Below are 26,452 nucleotides of genomic sequence, written 5' to 3'. Positions count from 1 at the left end.
TCAAAGAAAAATCACGCAATGAGAATAATTAACGTTACCAATTATTCCATCTCAAATAGATCTTTTACCACGAAACTCAACAGAAGAATATTTACGTAAAAGAGACACCTCCTAATCTCGAACGTTCCATCCCCTGCTAAACTAATTCCACTTCTCTTTATCCTGCCTTCCTCAAAGGAAAATTACGTAACAAGAATTAAAGTTACCAGTTATTACATCTTAAAACATTCTCCACAAAAACCTATAGAAAAAACATTCAAACAAAAAAATACTTCTCCTAGTCTCAAGAACTTCATCTTCCTCCCTATTCGTCTTAGTTTTCTCAAAAAAAAAATCTCGTGACAAATCCCAGCGACCATAACATTTCTAAAATTCCAGTTCATAACTGTGGATTAATTGAAGAACAAGCACACGTATCTGCACCGGGATTGAGATTAACTCGATTAATATTCAAACGTTCCCCCCCATTTTAAGGTCGGTCATCCCTTGGACTTTATAAGGCCCTCTAACCTAATTCCAGCATGAATTCACCAATTCAGAGAGAATTTCTATGAGGGAAACAGGCAACCACCGACGTTGGACGTTTCTGGTGTGGCCTCGACGTTGAATCACCTCAGGCTTGACATACAAAAGGTATGCTTCCTCGCTTTATGGCTAGCAGGTGGCACGATCGAGCTACTGGGATTGGATTTTTGGGAGACAAAGAAAGAATCCCTAGGGAACCTTGGGTGCTTCTGGATCAAGGACTATCCGGGCAATCGAGAGTGGTAGCCCGGAAATTGGCGGTCAGCCGGAACGATGTGTCGCGGTTTCTCCGAAGAAGCCTTATCCAAGTTTCATCCGGTACTGGTTCTTTACGATGATACATATGGTGACTCTTTGTCGGCTTTGAATGTTTCTGTCAGGTTTGTTTGATAGGTTTGTTCGCGTTACGGAGGAATTCTGCGGCGAGTAAAGTGACTGAATTTCGTGTAACATAATGTTTCCCCATCTTTTATTTCTTGCTCTATAAATAGTTGTTGCTATTGAATGTGAACGACTGAGAATATATTTAGATTGTTACAAACTTAAATTAACTGAGATTTGAGATTTGTTTTCGAAGAATTCGTTGGATGAATATGTGCATGCTTGTGAATAAGGTTTAATTCAATGTATCGTAATGGAGGATCTTTTTAATTATTTGGTAAGTAATTTGGTAAGTAGATGTTGCTATATGGAGGTTTTCTTGCGTTTTGAAGGAATTTTCTGGGTAAATGTATGATTAGTAATAAATAAGGTGATTTAATTTAATACAGCGTGATAGATTATTATAATTTGTTTGGTTTAAGAAGTTAAGAAGCTGAATTATAAAATGCAGCAAAGTAGTAACTTCCTCTATCTGATTTTATCAGGATCTATATTACACCTATTAAGACACTTTCAACCATTTTTTGTCTCTTTAATTGTCCGTTTACGCGTATCTCTTCTGAGAGTTAGTATGTACCAACACCTTCACGATTTTATTTTTACTTCTTGTACGTTTGTTCGTTAACTACTTGCTATTACAAACGTCAGTCAGTGTAAAGCCCCAGTTACATACTTTCCTCGAGCTAACAAGACCGTTTAAACAGATGTTCTATCTTATTACACTCGTTCTTACGTTTAATTATCTGCTATCTAAAACCGTTTCCTTTAACGTGCTTCTATTATAATAGAAATTACCATCGACAAAGAAACTTTAGAATTACTACTTTAGAAAGTTCCACGCTCAAAAGAAAAATTCTGTTTTGCATACTCAGACCATAAAAATTGAGAAATAAAAGAAAAGTGCTTTAAAACATAGTAAAGTGTTGTTAATATTTCTGTTTTATTTTGAAATATATATAAAATATTCTAGATATTAATAGTAATTATTTTCAAAATTGCAGTAATTAAGAAAGGTTTTTTTTTGAAACAAATATCGCATTATTTAAAAGCCACTATTATACAATAATCTAAAAATTAATTGTTGTATCGTCTATATTTCTTTATTCAAAGAAAATAGACATACAAATTTCTATCGAATTGCAGTTTCAGAAATAATAAACAATGACCATTATTGGATTATCCTCTTACTTCTAAATTCTGTTTATTTTTGACAGTTAAAATGGCAAATCAAAAAAGAAATGCATTAAACAAACAATGTGCAAAAATAATCGATTCGCTATTATTTATATCTACTACAACACTACAAACATATAAAATGAAAAAATCATAATATGTATATATAAAGCACCACTAAATTCTAACTACTTCAATCAATCTCAATAAAAAAAGAGAATTAAAAATCTGTTTATCTATTATACCAATTAAAATTACAATATTGCCAATATTAAATCTGTAATACCTATGCAAAAGCTTTAGCTCGTAATATACCGAGGCTAATCTGCATCTAAAATATTCACGGTACTTTTACTCGTCCGACCCAACGTCTTCAAGAATTTACCTAACAGGAATGTGAGCTAACCTGCAAGATAAAAGGATCGATGAATGTTTGCGCGCTTCAAAGGATCAAACAGCTTCGCCTGAAGCTACTAGCATTGAGTCCATGTATTAGGCGTACAGGCCAACACTATATAGTAGAGGGATTCTATAGTCTGCTGTATTAGCAAGGAATTATTAGGGTTTATGGTACATTCGAAACGGATCAGCCTCCCGGAACGCAGTTAAGATCAATAACTTAAGATAAGATGCGTGGATAAAGGATTCCATTTGGTTTTTTACTATCCATCGTGTAATTTCGTCGTCGTGTAGTTGTAGTTCTTGTGTAAGATTTATAATAAATTAAAAAAGGATAGAGCATCTTGTACCTAGTGCAAATTTTGGCCTTTAAATCTTTACAATCTTATCTCGAGCTCAATTTGATAATCCATTTCCATTGGGAATAATCCTCATTGAGAAGATTTTTCCTGTATTATAAGACACTGTTTTTCGTGTTATAATTTAATTCAGTAAAAATATGTCACAAAATAGTATATATACTAAAAATTATATTTCCCTCGCTAAGAAGTTACGAACATACTTTGACTCACAGTTTGAAGAAATAAGCTTCTATGCCGTATCTAAGAACGTTGAATACTTTTATGAATGTATAGTCCTTTACCTAAAACAGAAAAGATACACAATACGTTAGAAAACCTGAATATTGGAGTAGAAATAGAAATTAATATAGTTCGATTACCAAAAGTAATTAAACGTTTCAATCCCACTCGTTAACGATGAACAACGTACCGCACATAATTTCAAAAATGTCACCGCTCAAAATAATTTAGTCCTCGACTAAAACCAACATAACATCAAAACTAACAAAGGAGGATTCTAAGGTTTAAGAATGTAAAATTACAAAAACAATGTTTGGTTATTATTTCCTGCCCTTTTCGCCAATATTATACCTTTAATAAATAACTCTATGTTTCTTCGGTTTTCCTAAAAAAACTTGTTGGAGCTGTATTTTTGAAACATGTGTTCGCACATTTTCATCACCATGCTTCTCCTCGTATCCTCAACCAAATTTTGAGCTATTTAAAAATTCAAATTTACGAAATTACTTCTGTCTTTCAAATCTCATTAAAATTTATCGTTATAAATTTTCTATGCCTTATTAGATTCAGTCTCTAACCGACACAAATATTCCACACCATCTTCAGACTCAACCACCCTGATCGCTTATTCATTCTTCCGATTCTCGATCGCGTTTCGTACGCGTCAGACCTTCAAATTATCGAAATCAAACGTCAGAATCCGATTAAATTCTTCTTCTATCCAGCCAGTAAGATAATCTTCGTTGGAAAAGAGCTAGGAGATTCGTAGGTGCGAGGCGGCAGCGCGGTTAAAACATCGCGCGATAAATCAATAGCGAATGTCTCGTTCCGACAAGGCTTGGTCGCGGGGTGTGGTCGTTACACGCTTGTATCAACAGCGGACGGTGGATCGTTTGTTCTTGTCAGCTTCGCTAATCTGCCGGCACTCCTGCGCTCCGACATTATGAATTTATGCTGCCCTCGGAACACCTCGTTATTCGTATTCCTCTTTGCGCCACAATTTCGGCTTGCCGCTTCTTCATCGTCATTCTTATCCTCCTTCAGCTTTCCTACCATTCGTTCTTTCATAGAATAGGGAAAGATATCGAGATTGATTTTTGAAAGAAAACTTATGTATATACGGTGGTCCGCAAAAGTATTCATACACGACGATCATGAAGATTGTTATGTGAAAACTGCGCGTGAAACATTTTGATATTTTATTAGCACTATAATGGAACGCGATTGTCATGGTTATATTGGCAAAATTTGTATCAAATTTGAAAATATATAAAGAGATTGAAAGATAATTACTGGGAATTTATATTTAGTAAAAAAATTAATATACAGTATGAGTAGTCATCTTAAGCGTATAATAAGTGTTAAAGATGGTTCCACTGAATTCCGAAATTAATATCGTAGATGATTGCCTGTTTAAATTATTTTTGTGATCTTTGCACAACATATACAGACTTAGTTCTATTAAATGTTTTGCAACTTTCGTATACATTCTTAGAATCGTTTAAAACTTTGCCAATTATAATCATAGTAGGTGGGAGTCGATGCAATGCTAATGAAATTTCAGAATGTTTTGTACAATATACGTAATAGATTCATAAAAGGAGTCGACAAGTGGGTCACTTTCCCGACCCACTGTATATAATGACAAGTGTATAAAGAAATGTTTACTCGTAAATTTAGCTAGAGGAATTACGATAAGTTTTATTCCTATAGTATAAAATTAATATAATATAATTATATAATAAATATAATTTCGTACACACTTATAAAAATATATACTCTGAAGCACTATAGTAAACGTCGAATAGCATCCGAATTTTTATTTTAAGTAATAGTTACAAGCTAAGGTAAATTGAATCTAGTATAAGGTTTCAGTTCTGAGAATATCATAGAAAGTTTAAAAACAACGTGATTTTGTACAGCGATGAAAATTCGGAAATATTATCATTCACAGAAGTTTGCTGTTTAATAAATTACTTGGTGTATACAATTAGTTTCCGTATCTCCAACACCAGAAGCGACATTTACATATTGCAATTCCAATAAACTGTTTCGTATACTTTCTCTTCCATTAATATTAACTCAGTAAGCACGAAGATGAATTTACAAATAGTTTGCTACACCCAACTTCCAGCAAACTTTAATAATCTATCTTATGCACTATGTTATGCACATAATCACAAACAAGGTACAAAATAAACCTTGATACAACGCTTTTTCGAATCTCACGTTTACCATTTCTGTATCATGTTAGACGTTAGCGATTTAATATAGCAGTGGTTTGAATTAAAACTAAATTTCACTATGAAATCACGAATAATTTAAAACAGTACAGAATATCTTGTTTCTCGTAAATTATAATCTAGAATCCTAACTTCTGCAATAATAATCTCATCAATCAGGCTAAGAACTAAACTACGCTCTCTGCGTTCCAGTCTAGAACATTCAAAATTCTCGTCCAATCTAGATTGGGCTGCAGTTATTGGTTAATAAGTGAAATATTAGCATCCGTTGTGTGATTACAGGGACATCGTGAGATGCGTGCATTTTAATTTTAATGAATAATAAGACAGATATATGACTATCAATGAATTAATACCACTATCGTCCAACAAAAGATACTACATTAGAAATTTCCATAACATTCTTTCCCCCTCCAATTTCCCACTCTACAATACGCCAAATATCATATATAACACAACAACATACACTATCAATTATTTATTATCAATGAAACCATGTACCATATCCATAAACATTTCTTTTCCCACAAAAAGATTATTTTTCAATTCAAAATCACGATCCTTTGTACGCGGATAAAACCTCGCTGTGTGACGTAATCGTACTCAACCACAGTTCATTAGAAGAGGAAAATTCTACCCTTGAAAAACTCCGTTTGATTTACGTCAACGCGATCTCTCGTTCCCGAGATATCGTCGTTTAAATGGACTCGTATTTTTTAATGACCCTTCTATCTCTGTCTCACTCGCGTTTTCGGATCTCTCTTTTCCACTGTTACGACTGACCTACCCCAAGCACGCGACGCGTACACTGATCAGTGAGCCAGTTGTTTTTTTTTACTATTACTACGCGCGAGGTACGCACTTTCAGGAAAAGAAAGTAGGTTACGCTGCGACCTGGAATTCAGCTGTCATTCATGCGCGCACTCAGTGTTTCTTATGTATAGTTTAAAGCAGGGATTGAAAGAGTTATGAAACTTTTTAATAGGTTCTATTTAAAACACGGACCGTGAAACTTTTTTAGAGAAGGTTCTCATATTGTAAGTTCCTATGAGAACAAATAAAGAAAAGTTCTTCACAATAAGAGTTTGAATTTCAATAGAACTCATAAAATATAAAAATTAAAATTTATCTATAACGGGAACAGACATTTTGTCCAGCAATATTAAAAATGTTCTCAATTATTGTAACAAATACTGAACATTTATTATTAATGAATAACATTATAAGAATATTAAATAATTATTACAGTTAAATTGATATTCTGAATATGTTATTTATTTGTAGCATTTACGATATAATAGATAATTCACAGTACAAAGCTTGTTTGTGTTTCTCTTTGAAATGAATTATTAAATACATACATGATGTTTATATACATACATTATCTATATATTATATTATACAATTGCTATGTTTTCCAGTTTATTTAAATTGCGAAAAAATGTTATTCAGGTACTATACTTGATAAGTTCTCTTTTTTGCACAATACCTTTTATGAAATTATTAATTATATATATCATGATTGAATACCTTTATAAATATTTATCTTATGGAACCTTTTTTAATACACATTCTAAAACAACTTCTTTTCATGAAACTTTTATTATACAAATCCTAAAATATCTGTTCCATGAGAACACTTTTTAAGGAACATTTCCTTCCTTGAGAATTCCACAGGAATAGATATTTTTCCAAACAAACTATATAATTTCGAACAGAATTTGTTTAAAAACGACCTATTAATAACTGTTTATTTCGATCCCTTGCTTAAAGTCCTATCTTTACACGACTATGCTAGAAGGAGAGTATTATGTTTGGCTTTAACGGATGTTTGCATGTATACATATACATATGCATATGCATGTATTACGTAGGTATGTACATACATATACATGTATGTTTGTTTGTGCTCCTGTAACTGAAAAACTGCTTAACTGATTCCCAGCTTTACAGATTTCAATCGATTCATATCCGTCATGGAACTGTTGCAAGCTATTTATATTGAATATTGTACTTATATTAAAAGAAGCAAAATAGATATAAGCTGTAAAAGCATTCATGTGTCTAAATTGTTGAATTCAAGAAGGAAGTGTGCCTATTTTTTTTCCTTTTTTCTTTTTTTTTAAATAGCACATTTATGTTTATGTTTCCGACGATGTCAAATAAGATTAAACGAAGTAGACATTTAAAAAAAGATGATAATGTCCTACGCAAAGTTAAAAAAATAAAAAGAAAAAGATAAGATGTATGTCACTCTAAAATATGAGGTACATGTTCAGATATTTTTAGCCCTTCCGCTACCACGCGTCACACATATGTGACGCACGAGAGTTGCATTCCACAGTCCCAGCGTCACACATATGTGACGCACTGGTTACATTCCATAGCCTCAGTGTCACACATATGTGACGCATTGTAAAACTCGCTTGGATTATCTATTTATCACTTTCTATTATTATACGTGTAAAAATACATGTAGTATTATATTATGTGTAGAAAATTTGAAACTTCGCCCATGAACAGTAACTTTTTCCTTAAACGGTAGTAGCGAAACTGTTAAGTAACTTATATAGTTACCGAGCTTACAGATAAGTGGAGATAAAAATGCCGTAGTTAGACGGCGTAATCAGTACTTATGGAGTTTTATCGTCATTGTGAAAATTCTTAATCAAGACTGATACACGACTACAGCATTTTTAAATGTTACTTATCTGTAAGTTCGATAACTATGAAAGTTACTTAAAGATATCTGAATGTGAATCTTATATTTTTGAGTAAAATACATACACGCTGTTTTCTTTATTTTTGTCGTTTTGCATAGGTTTTGCATAATAGGTTATTATTTTTCTATAATATATGTTTTATTAGTAAGTAGATTTGGATATCCGACGAAGCAAAATAGCGTTTGTAGAGCGTGTTTTATACTATTTTTTGGACTATGGTTTTTAGAATTTTATGTCTGTTATACAAAATTCTTTGAAGCTTTATTAGAAGAGTATTGACTATATTGTGGATATTTATGCACTATATAATATAATAATTAATATTGTATTTTCGAGCTATCGCGGGGAGACGCGGTCGTTAGAATACGCGCCAACGGGAGTCGTAAATTCCCGTTACGATTAGAATGATCGACACCACGAATAGTTCGATCCCCGTATTTCGATTAAGATAATAGGGGTGATTCAGGTATGATAACACTGTGGCTCACAGAGTTAAAATTTATATTTCCAACACTTAGTATACACGATTGAATAGATATAATCACTTAATAACTTAGCACGGTATGAGACTTAATGTTAGAAGTTAGGCGTTAGATCTTTGACTGTGGTAGGAAAATGTGAGAGATATAGGAACGGTGAGAGTTGTAGGGAATGCAGGAACTCTAGTCACCGTGAGAGACGATGGAAAACTCAGAAGCTTATTCTAATGTGAATAAGGAGGAAAGCTTGGTATGGGTGTGCCCTTTGAACGAAGAACGCGGATTCGTTGCTTACATTTTTAGTTAGTAGAGTGAGGGCAATAATCCGCGATGTCGATTGGTTGGGACCAATGTTAGGAAGGAAGAGAGGAGGAAGAAACCTCCTACCAACTTGGGTCCTAGGCGACATTGTTTACAGGGAAACTCAGATTTTTCGTTAGGTATATCTCCGCTTTCTTCGTAATTCTTAAGAGCACATAATTCTAAAAACCGGCCGAAAATACTTCTGGAATTAGAAAGTCTCTTCTGGCAAACAGATGTGCTTAGACCATGCGTGTGAACAATGCAGCTCGAATTGCAACTTTATAGTGGGTCCTTGGGCCTATGGAGTGTTAGAAGGACGGCAGGTAGACCGGTGGTTGGCAAGCCGCGCGGGATGGCGTGCAGATGTGTTGCGCGACAGAACATCCTCCCCCCGTTGAGAGGGCACCGATCAAAATTCTGTAGAGGTAGAGTTAATTAAATCTCCTATCCGCCTTCTTGTTGATTGTTGCTGCCGTGTGGACTGTGGCCGTCCAGAAGATGTCGTGATCGCCAGGAGGAATTTGATGATACGACCGAAAGGCCGGTGCGCTGAGGGTATTCGTCTGTCCTGGAGTCTGGTTCGACGTCGCGCGGAGGGCGCGATGAAATTCACGATCCAGGACGCGTCGTGAAACAGCTTGGCCCATGAAGTATTGTGGAACACCTCGGCCCACGAGGTGTCATTGAATGAAACTCCGATGATGCATGGTACAGGTTCAAACACGTCGCAGAGTTTTGTGTTTGATTGGGGAACTGAGCTCCCCCCGATGATTTGGCCCAATTGAGTTGTCTTGTCCCAGGTATCGTAGCTTGTTTCATGGTAAGACCTCGAGCAGGTTTCGCCTTTCTTATATGGTATTTCTGCAACATCAGACCCGTGAAAGTATTGCATATCATTTGGACATCCTCGTTCTTGTTTCGGCTGTGGAAACGTGAAGGAGGTCATGGTTGATTGAGGGATGAGGCTCCCCCCGTTGACCCCTTCGGATTGCGCCTTCTCGCTGATGGCTGGTAGTTGTACCGGCGTAGTCCAACAATCCGCAAAAGACAAAATCAGCGATTTGTCCGACGTAGTGATCTGTGGGCTTAGTGGACAAGTGTTGAAATCAGCTGGCGCATTCTGAAAACTACCGACAATTAAATGATTAGTCATAGTAGTAATAGCGTGGAGATTATCTCGATCTGGGTCACTCGCAGGCGTGGCTCCTCGCCGCCATGGCGATGGAGAGTTCTTCACGTTAGGGCCCGGAGAAAGATTCTCTGCTATGACGTCCATGTCAGGTGTAATATGTAAAGTGGTGTTCCCCGTCGGCGGAGTTTGATTCTTGTTGTCCTGGACGGGATTCACTTCCTTCCGGTCCAGTGGATCGTGAGAGGTTGGTTGAATGAAGACATTTCGTGGCGATTTGATAGCAGCGACGGATTCACTGGTTCTCGGTCTCGATGACGGGGCTTGCCGTGCGACACGTTGGTTACGTCTTAGCCGCTCGTATATATCTTCATATTGCTCTCTGATTTCGAGATCGCGCGATTGTCCATCCGAGTCTAATAATTCTATCTCGAGTTGGACAGCTTCGACTTGATGCGTCGACTCGTGTTGGACTTTTTGCACTTCGGTCAAATGTTCATTGCGGTCCACTGTGGATGAAAACGTGTCATAGGAATAGGTCCAGTTCTCGAAGGCACCGTCGAACTGAGGCAAGCTGACCTCTGGTAAAGTGATTGGTGTCGGCTCAGGGTTCACGCATGAGTCGCGTGTTTTTGTTGTCGAGGGAGTTGTTGCTGGTATTTGGTCAAAGAGATCTATGAGTCGTGTGTTAATCTCCAGATGCTCTTGCAACAAAGAGGCTCTACAAGCAATTTCCCCCTGATCTAACACTTCTAGCTCGCCTTGAACCGCGCTTAATTTCCTCCAATACTCGTCGAACGAATTGCGGCAAGATACTAAGTAGCCCTTGTTTACTTGCCCAGACTCTTCGTATTCATCGAGTTGGCGCTTCGTGATTGTAAAGCGGTTGGCGAGGCCGTTTCGTCTCCGCCGCAATGTGCTGATCGAGTCAGGTTGAGCCATGTTTGATTTTAATGGTAGGAACGATCTTACCTTGATCAAATGGGCGTTGGTCTGACAGTCGATTTTTACTCGCTACAGTGTGGCGTGGTCTCGTGTAGATGCTGAACGAAGGAGGTGTTCCTCTCCGGTGGCGGCTCCTTTGGTCAGTTGACTAGGTGTTGGAATGTGGATTTCACGTGACACTGTATAGTCACTGGTCAGTGCACTTCTTTGATGGCACGTGATCCGGCTCGAAGGACCATGTATTTTCGAGCTATCGCGGGGAGACGCGGTCGTTAGAATACGCGCCAACGGGAGTCGTAAATTCCCGTTACGATTAGAATGATCGACACCACGAATAGTTCGATCCCCGTATTTCGATTAAGATAATAGGGGTGATTCAGGTATGATAACACTGTGGCTCACAGAGTTAAAATTTATATTTCCAACACTTAGTATACACGATTGAATAGATATAATCACTTAATAACTTAGCACGGTATGAGACTTAATGTTAGAAGTTAGGCGTTAGATCTTTGACTGTGGTAGGAAAATGTGAGAGATATAGGAACGGTGAGAGTTGTAGGGAATGCAGGAACTCTAGTCACCGTGAGAGACGATGGAAAACTCAGAAGCTTATTCTAATGTGAATAAGGAGGAAAGCTTGGTATGGGTGTGCCCTTTGAACGAAGAACGCGGATTCGTTGCTTACATTTTTAGTTAGTAGAGTGAGGGCAATAATCCGCGATGTCGATTGGTTGGGACCAATGTTAGGAAGGAAGAGAGGAGGAAGAAACCTCCTACCAACTTGGGTCCTAGGCGACATTGTTTACAGGGAAACTCAGATTTTTCGTTAGGTATATCTCCGCTTTCTTCGTAATTCTTAAGAGCACATAATTCTAAAAACCGGCCGAAAATACTTCTGGAATTAGAAAGTCTCTTCTGGCAAACAGATGTGCTTAGACCATGTGTGTGAACAATGCAGCTCGAATTGCAACTTTATAGTGGGTCCTTGGGCCTATGGAGTGTTAGAAGGACGGCAGGTAGACCGGTGGTTGGCAAGCCGCGCGGGATGGCGTGCAGATGTGTTGCGCGACAGAACAAATATAATGTAAATGCTGAATTGAAAAATATAATAATTTATATAAAATTTAGTTTTATATATAACGTTTAATATGCAAATATGTTTAAAATATCCAAAGTATATGCTTATTATAATATTTAGCGAATGAAGCAAATCTCTATTTAAGTTGAACTTGTGTGGTTATGAACATATGAATTTGCATAAAGATCAGTATGATCATAAAGATCATACTGAAAATTTGCTCAAAAATTTCTCCAGGTAATAAATATTATGTTCCTAATGAATATCGTGCATTATTCTCATCGTTCTATTCTTAATTTACATCTCGTCAAAATAATATGATACAATGTTTTTCATATTATAATAATATTAAATGATAATATATAATATTTATAAGATGCTCGTAATTTGTTTCCAATGAATATTTCAACTTATAGATCATGATATTTTTAGAGCATCACGTAACAGCAACTTTTTGCCATTTTTGTTCTTACATTCTGTGGTTACGCGATCTGCCAGTCGTCTGTTTCGAAAGAAACGCCATAAATCGCGGACGATTTCCCTCGACTGTGTGACGTTCATTCTGCCTGGCAGAAAAACCGGGAACAAACGTGGCGAAGGATATGAAAGAAGAACGGGACGGTTCTCTCGGAAGAAGAAATGGAAAATGGTATCCTGCTGCGCGGTTAGAACTCGTTAACAATTTCCGCCCATCAACTCACGTCGTGTCGCATTTCGAACTAAAAGAAATACTGTCGAGAAGAAAATGGAACAAATGCAAAACAATTGAGATGGATAAATGCAGTCACACACACAAATCTTCAAATACTTTACATACTGTTTTTGTGAAAATAAAAAGCTACAAAATTGCACTTCAAAGTTAGTCTAAAAGTTTAAAACAAAATAATTCATAACTGTTCTATTAATTTCTTATGTGTTAAACAACAAATATGTTATTACATGATCCTTGAATTTCAATATTTCAACCGTGCTTTGATTTCAACAAACAAAACTATAAACACAAAATTGAAATGATAAACCATATATTGTCAATGATGATTTTTCCATATTTTTCTTAAACTGAAGAAACTTTTTAACGATAGAAGAGGCGTGTCGAAAATGACTCAAAGAATTAAGTAGAGTTAATATTTGAATATATCTCTCGACCTACGAGTCATGTATTACGCACAAATTTAATATTCAGTTCATTGACCACAACTCACAAGTATGTAGATATGCGATAAAGAAAATAGCGAAGAACAAAAAGAGAACGCCGTGATGTGTGGCAAGAATCGCGTAACACGATATTTCGTTATAAACGGTGTACGCTTTTCTCTACTTTTGCGGGGATTTCCTCTTTTTTCTACATTGTTGTGTGCAAAGAAATGGCGAAAACAAAGCGCACGATCGTGCTGAAGCGACGGTACTTTACAACGCAAAGCGGAATGCTACTATGCAAAGCAAGAACGAAGGAACTGAGTAGAAAGCACTTTTAAAGTAGAAGAAAATACTTGAAAACTTACGAAACTGTTTTAAGATACCGGTTGGGCAATTCCACCGTGTTTTGGATGGCTGCCGCGTGTTACATGTTTTTCTCTTTGTTCTTAAACGGAGAAATGGAAAGTTTAAAAGTTGGGAACTGTCTCTGATTAACTACGAATAGCTTCCGCGTAATTCTGCACAGCGTGAAGTTAAATTATGATACACAATATTTTTAAGTTGCAAAGGAATGAAATTCTATTTCCAAGAAAGGAAAGGAATGATTTTTTCCGAATTAAACAATTTATCACGTTAAATTCCTGTCATAACAAACTTTTACAATTTGTATGTTAGTAATAAGTGTTTTGCAACTTCTACATACATTTCCGTATTGGTTTCAATTTTTTACTATTATGGATTTCAAAAGTACTATAACGTCTATTTATTATTATAAATTTCGAAATTTCAAAAAGTTTCGCATAATACGCATAATATATTCAAAAGAGGAGAAAAAAATTCTGTGGTAAATGTTCAAATATTTTCGCGAGACACTGTGTGATTTTACTTTTTCGACAACTTGATGTTAATACGAAATTAATTTTTAACACTTAACAAAATTAGTAATCCTTGGAGGATTTCAAGGAGGCAAAAATTAAACCCGATAGAAATTCTTTATAATAATTTGAATAAGCTCTATAACATAGCTATTTTATACATGACTCGATCGTCGATTTGCAATAAAAATTTGTTTATAAAAACAAACTACGTAACATTTTGTAATTTCACTCTTTCTTAACAAATATCGAAATTCAGCTGACGATGAAACAAGTTCGTCAAATATCCCTAGGGATGTTTCCCACGAAGAGATTCTCACAAGAAAACGGAAGTTGGATCGTGTTCTTGCCAGGATCTCTGTTTCCTTTGGCATGGAAACACTTTACAGCCTCCAGCACACAAATCGAAGCGGGTCGAAGCTCGTCAACCTTGAAATTAACCCTTTGACTGCAGACCACCCACTGCAAAGCGTGTGTACGCTTCAGGAATACATTACATGATACACGATATTTTCATACATGACAATATATGATATTTTCTCAATATCATATCATTAATTCACATTCTATATTCACAAAACAAGTAATATTATGATATTAAATATAGAATTCTTAACATAAAGCATCTAACTTAGAAATCAATTTAGCGATAAAATTACATTTCAAAACAAGTAAAAATTAATATAAGTAACAATAAAATGAACAAAAGATACGTACTTCGATACGATATAATTCTTTATATTATTATTGAATAAAAAGCCTTTGTATGATTATTGATGATTATTTACTTTTTCCTTATTTGTATCATATATATGAATTTTTCGTTCGACTCAAATAATCCAAATATTCCCCTTTTTCTCTGTGCTATGTATCGAAATAATATTTCCACCTCTATTCCGTCTCTATATGTGCTATTTAAAAAAAATAGCTAGCAGATATCGAATATTATTTCTAATACTTTCATTACTCTTATTCTTTAAATATTCTTCGAATATTTTTGATAATCTGTGTACTTTAATTTCAAGAGAAACACTATCGTCTTTGTCCTGTGTCCAGTCAGCAGCAGCATGTCGCATAGAGATTAGAATAAGTGGCCAGGACGATGATAATCTCGGTGTGAAAGTTTGAATGGTGGAGTTGAAAACGCATAGAAAGCCAAGCTTTCATCGTCGAGCTTATCTCACTTTCCTGTATGACTGCTATTCGTATTCAAGGGAGGTTTTTCGGCACCGAGAACGTGTAAGCAGATCGCTCCCGAAATCATATTTCAGTTACGATCGCTGGGAGGTCAAGGTCGCTCCAACGACCAATTCTCCGTATTTTGGTTTGTGGCAGACTGGCAGGTTGGAGACTGACAAATGATAATGTAGCTCGTTGACGCATCCTTGCGAATAATAGCGAGATAAATTGCCTGGTTAAACGATTTTGCACTAGACATCCTACCAGATTTGGTCCATATTTACGTTGAAGTTTGGAAATTTCCTCCTTTGGGAAAGTAGAACTATTTTGATTATTTATTTTGCTCGTATTTTATATCACGATTGGTAGAATTTTATTTTTGCTCTCTTAAATATTCTTTAATTTAAATGTTTTGATATATATATTTGATATAAAGTATGTACATTATCAAGTAGAAATTATATTATACAATTTTTATTATATTATACAACGATTATAAAAATTTGCAGTTTATACAACACTTCATATATGTAATATCTCCTTGATTTTGCTATTCTTTTTGAAATTTTTCAATTCACTCTCCCTCTTGTTTCACTAAAAACACTCTCTAGTCTCTATAAAAACTACGTTTATAAAACAAAGTTTATCATAAAATTAAAACGAGAGGACACTCATACAGACAGCTAGTCAAAAGTCAAATTAATCAACTTCATATTCTAAAAGTTTCTCATATTTACTATTACTTAAATTAAAAATTAAATTGATTAAATTACATTAAATATTATTGCACATCGTATATCGTAAACGAACACAATAATTAACCTACTTAATTGTTCCATTCAGCCCAAAGAACCATCAACAAAATCTCTAAAAAGTAAAGCGCTTCTTCCAGACTCATTTCAAAATCCCTCCTCATCTCCATTTCCATTCACCTAATCTCCTACCATTATTCACAATTGACCCGGCACCTTAAAACACCGAGAACCTTCGCCTATCACCGTAATTACCCTGAACTCGTGGCAGGAAACAGAAAATGCGTGTTCACTTCGAATACACGGCCAAGAAGAAGAAAAAAAAGTCTTAATCTCGCATGACCTTTGCCCTCGCGAGAACGAGATTACAAGCAGCCAACGATCCCACCGGCAACACCAGGAGAACCGAGTTTCCGCACGAATTAACGATTCTTTTTCTCTGGTGGCGCGGGTAATCCCTCTATTCGACGGTTTCCGTGCGAAACGTGTCTCACGAAAATGAACGTTGCGCGGCCTTGCCCCGGTGAAATTACACGGGGCAGGAAAAAAGCGCGGAGAACCAGAAGAGTTAACAACTATTTCGAGAAGATCGAAGAGGAGAGAGAGGTCGAACGAAATCGATTTCAATTTTGCGGGACGACCCACCGGACGTTTTCAACCCTCTCGTTTCACACCGGCACGCAATTATTACCCAACTGGTGATTTTGGTTCGAGCGATCGTAGCTGCTTCGCGGATTTTCATGTCGTATACAGGCTGCTACAAAATATACGTCCTATACAGGATATCGTAAAATATTGTGTACCTTATAGATTATCAACTAATTTAACCGGCGCAAGAAGATTGATACACTGTGAACATTTTCGGTTTTTGTAAAATTGGCAAGTAAATGGTAATGGTAATGGTACAAATCGGTAAGTGAATTTGATAAATCTGAAACTTCAGTGTATTATGTCTTAAAAAAAAAAAAAAAAAAAACCACTAACAATAATAAGTTTCTCAGAAGTATAAATAGAAAGTGTGATAGAAATTCGATTATAAAATATCATAAAATCTTGCATAAATATCATAATAATATCTTTATATATAACATAACTCAGATCTAACTTAATGACCCAGTGAAATTATGATTAACCATGACCTAACAATAGTTGAGAGTTAACATCAATTTTTCTGAGTTACATAAAGTTGGGAGAATTTGCATTTTTCTTATCTGGATCCGCAGCATTCGATAAAGCTATCACTCAGCACGAAAGCGAGTAAGTACGGGGGATTAAGGTCTGCAGAGGAATTTTTTTACGGCGGCAGGTCTAGCTGCCAAAAGTTTTCCACGGCCGAAGTTGCGGCTGCCGAGATAGCCAAGTCAACTGCATGCAAGTACTTGGTGAAATATGAGCTTGAGTGAACCATGGAAAAAGTTCATTCCTCAACGTCACGGGATATAGCCGATCCGCCACTCGCATCCTTTCCTACATGCCACGATCTCGACTGGTCGAGGCAAAAGTTCCACTAAACGTTCATTATCCAGTCTCGTTTCCAATTGGCAATGGCTGTTGTTCTCACATGACACGGACGAATAACAATGCATACGTCACAATTTTTTTCTATTTTAATTATAATTTAACAAATACTTGTTGATATTCTTGAAATGTTTATTTACTATCTGTGCACGAAGTTTTGTTAATTTGTCAATACTGTAGTTTCAAGAAAACCGGATAAATGTTTATTTTACATTTGTCATTCTTAGATTTAAATTTGAACTGGTAAAACTGTATAAAATGCAACTATGCATATAGACGATATTTAAGGTACTCGTTAAATAAATCTTTGTTTAAAGGTGATTTCAAAATTTTCTCAAATTATCTCTGTTTCTCCAGTTTTATGATTTTATTTTTGTTCACGTATTATAGTTGTAATCAACTTACTTTGATATAATGTAAGCAATTTCTATACACGTGTAAATCTGCAACTTTTGAAATTAATTTTTACATTCACTTGTATTATCATTCTTGTTTTATAGCAAATTTAAAAAAATAATTTTATAGAAGGAATTCAAGGATGATTGCATTCCCTTGAAGAGACATACGCTACATCAAACAATAAAATCAAATCCTGGAAAACATATATAATATTCCAGACAATAAAATCAACGTGTACAAATAATTTGGAGAAAATTGATGGACAGAATGAAAACACACTGTGATCTTAATGTATGTATAATAATATCCAAATAACCAGTGCGGTTATATATTCTTTTATGCGATTTCACACAAACATAACATTGTTACGGTTAGTGGTCTGTGTTTCAATTTCGAAAATGCACAGCATTTCCACGTATTTACCTTGAAAATATCCATTTATCTAATGTACGTTCGAACCAAATAGTTCCGCATGTAAATTAAAAAAATTGAGATTTGGAGTGAAAGAATACATATTTTAAATTTAAGGTAGAAGTTTGTATCAGTTGCCATACATAAATTGACCAGAATTTCAGCGAAGCTATGGATGTCAGACATATATTTAATGTAACTGACGTGGCAATCAACATATTAAAGAAAGGAACAATAATTCGATTTAAACGAATATTTTCCAACACTCCGATAATATTCTTCAATTCTATTCTTTCATTGTATCCCTCGTTCATCCATATTAATCGAACCAGTACAGAAACAAAGTTACGCGAAGCGCGTAATATTTCCTTCGATCTATAGCAAGTGGATACAATGGAAAAGAAGTAATGCAACCCAGAAGAATGTTTCCATTCGCAACAATATTCTTCACTCCACATATTTCATCTTTTATTCCCTCTTCGCTGACATTATTCAGATTTTTTCATTTCTAAATTTCAGCAACGGAGTTAATATTCGAAATGGAGGACCTCTAGACGCCGTATTCTATTGAATTAACCATACAAGTATATGGAGACGTCGGTTTTGTTGGAAACTAGGAAAAAGACGTAATACGAGACGTCGATATCGGAAAAATCGTGACCGCGCGCGTCTCGGACAATAATCGCTTTGTAGAAGAAATAAGGACGCAGAGACGGCGCGGATGGTGTATTATTAAATTGGAAAACAATTAAATGCGCGCTGTAACCATAGCCATCGCCGGAAACCGGTAATAAACGTTTCCGCCGCTAGACAACAAATTGGTTTACGCGATCGAAACGAAATGTTTCGCTCTTTTATTTCTTTTTAATATACCTACTATAGGGCGTAAAAGTCTGTGACTAAATGGATTCTTACGAAAGCTAAATTAACCCTACCCAGGCAATCTGGATCTTTTATGTTTTACCAACTTTAAACACTTGGGACTTTTATTTTTAAGTAACTTTTATTTTTCCTGAAAAATTTCTCAAACATTTGACTGAAAATTCATTGTGTAACGTAGTAAAGACTTCAACGAAATGTTCCAGAACGTTTCTAGATTTTGTAGAAGCTAGGACATTGAATATAATTAGGCTTGAACATAAACGATTTAGCTTGCCATTGTAGTTATAATGAAGAAACATTGTGGAAAAATGAGTATTCTTCGCGATGTTCCGTAGCCATTAGAGATGGAGAAAATTTACAGATAAAGTAATGAACTTGGTAATAGGAGGATGAATTTTTATTAATGTGTTTAATCGAGGAAGGGAGCCTGGCAGAAAAACTTCTTAATAGGTAAGATGCGGAGGTAATTTATTCTTATTTATATTTAATTATGCATTTGTGTGGAATTTACAATGTTGTCGAAAGGATAATTTCCTTCGGATTTGATTTTACTGAGAAATGGCAATAAATGGTAAATTACTTTTAGACCTTTTCTAATTAAAGTCTAATTTTAGAGACACGGCTAAAATACTAATGTTTTACAATAAAGCACGGATACGTGATAGAACGAACTAATTGCAATACAATTCGACTGTATAGAGTAGATACCGGATACGGTATATCTCAGTAAGTTCTGCTGGTACCTTTATAATAAAATTGAACAAACTGGTATAATATGATGAATATTGTCCTTAAAAAATTGGAAAATACAAACAAAGGATGATACAGTGTCTGTTTGCCTGAAATGAAAAACCAAAAATTGTGAAATTTTACAATGAATTCAATGAACCCAACTCTATCCCCAGACATTTTCCACAAAACATATCACCGAAACGAACTCGAAATGGTGCAAAACAACGACAAAAACGAGTCGATGGCGCGAGAACGAGATACGCAATCTCATTCATCATTCACTGTTCCCTGGTTATTATTTTCCCAGTTATCTTCTCTTCTCGGTCATCCTTTCAAAGCGACCACCGATTTTTCTATATGTATACACTGTGAGCCTGGTAGTACCTACCATGGCTCAAACTAAGGCGAAGATGAAGGAAACAAAATTACGGTTGATGTCATACCTCCGAGAAAATCGAGTTTGAAAATTTGTCAAATACATACATATTTTCTCGTAAACGAGACTTCAGGCGAAACAGTGTTATTTCACGTGTTTCGTTTATCTGCGAATTATACACTTCTCTTCAGTGGAAATTAAGTCAGATACAAGTACGTAGCAAAATACGTATAAATACGAATACTTAAAACTTATGTTTTAGAATGCATCTATATAGAAACTTAATTTAACCCTTTAACTTCAGCCCCCAACTATTGCATCGGTGCAACATTTACCTTAAATATTAAACTTTATCCCTAATTCTATCTTATTTCCGTAGATTATGATAAGGTAAGTTTTCGCGTTACAAACAAAATTTTTTAATCATCACCTCATGTTTCTTTCTTTTTTCTCCCCAAATATAATATCCAATTTGAAGCTCGATTTTTTCAAAAGCAATACCTTAACGCAATTTTATTACTTTTCGCTATCTTCTTGTTACGAATCGTATAATCTCCTTGGCTTCGCATATATTAAGTTGTCCGGAAAATATCTTTCTTTTACAGACACATGTCTTATACAACAAAACATCTTTATACAAACATGAAACCTAATCTGTCGAACGTTGTGATCTTTAGTTTGATAGAATAAAATGGATTATATGCAATTCGATAAAATAATATAAAACGGAAAATGTTGTGCATCCATTATTTCCTTATAAAACGAAAGAAGCTTTTCAGACGACCTAATATTATGAATGTGGCTCTACAATGTGGATAATACACCTAGAACACGGTTGGTGGCGGGCAAAAGCAAAGCCCTCGAAAATCTCGCGTGGAAACGAGTCGAGCTTGCAGAGGGCGAATGGCAAGGGGCCAGGGTCGCGGCGAAACGTGCCAACGATACGGGAACTATCGCTCGTTTCTTGCCTTCTCGCCACGTGCCAATCTGGCATCGAGCTATCGATCCGTCGACGCAGCACCTCCGTTCCACTTTCGGAAGTCCGCAGGTTCCCTGTGCCTTCCGGTCGCGGCCACGGAGATTTTACCCTGGTAAACTTACACACTTTGCCCCGAAAACTCCTTCACGCCTCTGGAAAATGAACGTTCGCGCCGTTCCGTCGCGAAAATTAGAAGCACGTTGAACGTTCGTTGGGAATGGTAACGAGGGTAGAGCACAGTCTGCCGATTACGATAATATTCGGTATTTAACGTGTTCCATGTTTTACGGAAATTATGAGCTTGAGGTAGGTGCGGCAGGATTACCTGAAAAGTTTCTTCGTTTCCCCGCTCGATACTTCAGCCTCGTTTTCTATTTCTCGTTGAGACTGCTTCAATTTTTTACCAGTTTATTAAATATTTTCACTATTCCGAGGTATTTTATTTATACATTTATTTTTTTAAGTATCCTTTTTGGATATACTTTTATTTTTAAGCATTATTTTTAACTTTACTTTTACTTTGTTGTTCACTTTTATTCATTCATTTCATTACTGTTATTGCTACCTTTATTTTTCATTTGTATCTCTACTTGATAATTAAGACTAATTTTTTTAACCTAACTCGACACTATTTATTTAGAAAGTTTAGATTTTTCATGATTTTCAAATCAGCCGATTTTTAGTTCGATTAGTAAGGGATTTACCACAGAAATTAATCAGTTGTAATGAAATCTATTCCAAATGACACGAAAAAAGATAATTTATTAAGCAACATTTAAATTGTTTATGTATAATTGATTTTCATATGTTCCATGTTTACAGACACTTATCAGCTATAAGAAATTAACATGTAATTTCTAGATAATTCCAATATTGTATATTTGATAGCTACTAGTCCTTCTAGTAATACCATGACTGATATAATTTAAAAATTACTGACATAAAATTATTAAAGTTTAACTAAAATATTTAAAAAATATCGTCTAATTAATATATAATCGTCTATGCTTAATTGCATTAAATTCTTAGCATTTTCATTATTCTCTATTTCCAAAAAAGTGTAGCTTTTTCCGTCAATGGAATCTTCTCTTTTATCAACCATCCCGGTCACAAATGACCCACGTAAAGTGGAATGTGTTAACGAGGAACACTTTAAAATTGTAAACGAACACTTGACGTTTTGGCTTTAATTCTGTCGCCTGGTTTCTGCTTGTTAAATGAATGTTCTCGACTTGGATATTAGAAGGGTATACTAAGGGTGTACTTGATGTTAGCGTAGGCCGAGTTCAAGGTTAGATTTGCGCTTTTAACTCGACGATTTTAGATAAAATTTTTGATGAAGGAATTCTGTAGACGGATAGAAAGCAACGATGTAATTTAGCAGGTTAATAAACGAACGTTCTTGAAAGTGGAGATGAACATCAGTAAGCATCCTGCTAAAATCACGCTCCGAATAGGTCAAAGCTAAAATGAAAGTCTTTTTCTTAAATTTCTTTCTGTAAATCGTCAAAAGATTTCCAAGCTAAATTCTGGAATGTATTAAAATTATGTGATATCTCATAAACATTAAAATTATACAATTTCAAATACCCATTTGGTTCTTTTACAAATTAACAAATATTCAGCTAAAGCACGGTAAACTAACAAATAAGATAATACCTAAAAATATATTGTCTTGCTATTTTGTATAGCATTGTATTGTGCATGCGTACCGAGCGAAAATCCAAAGTCGATTTTCTCGAAAACAAAGCCTCAAACGAACAATTTTTATTCTATGTTTTTGACTTCTTTTTTCGCGTAGAATCACCCCCTTTCCGCTTGTACCACCAGTTACCAACCACCCTGTATATTATTCCAAAATGCATAACCTGAGAAATCCCATATATTTCATAGAAGTAATAAATTCTATTTTTCTAAACGAATTCATAGTTCCCTAACCTGGGACAATTAAAAAGAATAAAAACAACATATAGCCGCATCATATTACTTAAATTTTTAACCGCTTCGAAACAGTAATTTCATCGATTAAAATCAACCCCTTAATAATGTCAATCCCATTTACTCAAGTATTTCGAAAGTTTCACGAATCGGGATCATTAAACAAATATACATAAAAAATGACAGAGGATCGTGATACAGCGGCGTTTAATCAGAATATTCGCCGGTAAACTCGGCCACGTGTCTACGTCGCACTAAACCTAGCAAAATTATAAATCGGTGGGTAAAAATTCGCCTCACGTTACTGGCGGAATGTTTCCAAAATGCGAATTTATCGAAAGCATCGTGAACTAGATACATATATAATTCCGCGAAACAATGCAAATTTCGTAAACGAACAACGGCAACATTTAACTGAAATTACGGCTCGGCCGATTGGACTCGTCCTACGAACGTCCACTTCGTTCGCAAACACGACCGGACAAAAGGTGCAAACTCGTATCTGCAAATATTTAGAAACGGCCCAGGGCGCGGAGAGAACATGACGATCCTCTCGCCATCATCTTCTTTTTCAGATACTATTCCTTCTATTTCCTCGTGAACGTTTCCGGAAATTGTATCCGTGGCTGGACAGGAAAATAGATAGAGGAACGTGTCGTCGAGCGGGAAACTGATTTTCCCCAGCTTTATTAGGAAATAAGCGAAGATTGCTTAGAAAGATGTGTCGTGAGTCACATGAAAATGAAGATTAAAGATGGTGTCTCTGGTGGTGGGTTCGAGATGATCGATAGTTTATAAAAACACATGCACACGATTTTTCTTTATGTTTTATTTATTCATCCTTTTGATTTTGATTTTAGACATTCGTATTCTATGTTTATACGGTTATTATTTTTAAACAAATTGACAGGATTTAAGGTGTTTGATATTTAACAAAATCACAAGCATACGATTTTTCTTTGCATTCCATTTATTTATTTATTCTTAATTCCAGATTTTCACGTTGTAGACGTTCTACTAGTAAATTAAGCAAGTTCAAGGTATTTGATAATTAACGAAAACATTCAACAGATTCTGCAATAGTAAGAGATTGAATTCTCCATTAAGCTGCAAAAATAATGCTTAAGGAATAAATACAGCACGATGAAACCATTAAAATTATTCTATATAACTTTAATACGTTATGCTATTAATATCGAGATAAATTATGAAAAAAACACTCCGTAAATCGAAATGTATAATAAACATCTATCGTGTCATAGCACAAAATTGTTAGAAATTCTGAATTCTCCAACGTAGGCAATAGAAATTCACCAAAAAAAATCCTCGAACTTCACTCATCGGTGAGTTTACGAAAAAGAAAAAACACCGCTGGAAATTCTCATCAAGTCAGGTAACTAATTCTTTTTGGGAAACAAACGAATTGGAAGAGCACCACGTTATTGCCAGAAACTATTTGTAACAGCCGATGGACCCTTTGTTCTTCGCTGATGGCGCAAAATGAATACCAAATAAGGGGCGCGCTCAGTTTTCAACGACGGTCGTTCTAAATTAAATTTCAATCTACAATAGCCAGAATGGCTCGCGTCACCGGAAAAACATTCGTTTACCTAAGCTCCGGGAAATCCGGAAGTGCTGGACGACCTTGACATTTTGTGCACTAGCGCTTCTTTAAGCGAGGCGCGCGCATCGATTCAACCCTAAGACACTCACACACCCCGTTTATTTCGGTAACCATTTCCCACCAACGCCACGTGGCCGAACTTCTGTTCTCGAATCTTTTTCAGTGAAACGAGCTAGGAACTCGGGGGAAACAACAATATAACGTACCTTTGATCTTGGTAGATGCTCAAAATTACTTACGGCTGGATTGATAGCGATATTAGCTCCCTGTGAATGTTATTACTGTTTTAGGGGTAAATTTGGAAATTTAAGTATGAACCTTATCTGAATTACTAAAATATTTTGGTCAGTCGTTTAGAAATTTTATTAAGCTATATTATCGATATTTGTTATATTGTTTGAGGGTACATTCGGAGAATTAGGTACGGATCCTTATCTAAATTATTTAAATGCAGATTATAGATTCAATAAAATATGGTCAAGATTACATAAATATGTTATTAATTGTGTTATATATTTCATTACGAAGAAATATAGATAGATTTGTATTATATTTGTACATGTTATATTGGATATTGATATATTTGGATATGATATAAGCTAAATTATTTAGATATTATTTGTTTAGTTATGTATTGAAAGTTAGGGAAACTATTAAATGGAAGATAAACTACGTGTTAAAATATTTAACATTATACCATAGTAATTTTTCTTCTGCATTATTTATGTTATGTAATGTTAATGCATGTTATCTTTCGATTTTATATTAAGGTTTTTTTCGTTATGTCATTCTTCATTCTTTTATTGAAGTTACTTCAAACAATGGTATTAACTTTTTGTTGCTAAATTATCACAAAAATATTTGCATAATACCTCTTGCTTCATAATAAGCACACACAAACTTAATTAAAGTTGATTGAAAAAGTAGAACTACATTCAAGAGCAGTCTAATAGCTTCCAAAAGCGGTGACCATTTAACGAACACGCAACAATATTTCCCTTTGCATTTCACAGCAAACAGACAAGAACGCAATTATGTCTCATCCACTATCCCATTTCTCACAGACAGAAAATCCACATCAAAAACAAAAGAACACCTACAAATAACGGGCCGTAAAATTAATTATAAAATCATAAAAGCTTCTCCCAGGGAAAACGACTCATCGTTTTGCCAACAGTTACATGTCTCCATTAAACGCAGAGACAATGAACATTGCTTCCCTTTCATGTTTTTGTTTATCGTTACTATTAATTGTTATTCACGAATATTTAGAACAAAATAATGTAAAAAAAACTATCGATAGAAAAAACACGAAAGAAGATAAAAAGCGATTAGAAAAGATTAAAAATAAAAAGAAAGTTCTCTTTAAAGTCAATACGATGACCATTTATTTTTTTTTTATTAAACTGTAGGTACGATTATTCTACTGATTGTTTACTTTTATATAAAATATAGATACATTCAATGCTTAAGATGAAAATACATTTTTCGCCATGTCGACCTGATTTCAGAATATTTTATTTAAAAAAAATGAAAAGATTCAATTACAGAACAGATTTCTACAATACGATGAATGTTACCTTGAAAAATGAAAAATAATACAGACAATAATTAACTTTAAACATACAATACAATACTATACTCTATAATATTATATAATAATATAACAAATTTATATGAACGTATAA

General features: G+C 35.0%; 1 protein-coding gene and 1 long non-coding RNA gene across 13 annotated transcripts in view; both read right to left on the bottom strand.

The window, feature by feature from the left end:
- LOC125384695 overlaps positions 1–3,167 on the bottom strand; it is a 42,132-nt gene extending 38,965 nt beyond the window's left edge. The window contains exon 1 of the long non-coding RNA XR_007223370.1: positions 3,041–3,167. This is a non-coding gene — a long non-coding RNA (uncharacterized LOC125384695). The remainder of the gene's footprint in view (positions 1–3,040) is intronic.
- LOC100648315 (phosphatase and actin regulator 4B) overlaps positions 1–26,452 on the bottom strand; it is a 397,768-nt gene that overhangs the window by 136,772 nt on the left and 234,544 nt on the right. The gene's annotated exons all lie outside the window — the stretch shown is intronic.

The sequence above is a fragment of the Bombus terrestris genome, chromosome 3 (genome assembly GCF_910591885.1).
Source record: "Bombus terrestris chromosome 3, iyBomTerr1.2, whole genome shotgun sequence".
Taxonomy (NCBI): domain Eukaryota; kingdom Metazoa; phylum Arthropoda; class Insecta; order Hymenoptera; family Apidae; genus Bombus; species Bombus terrestris.
The sequence above is the reverse complement of the archived record's forward strand: the minus strand, read 5'-3'. Positions and strand labels throughout refer to the sequence as shown.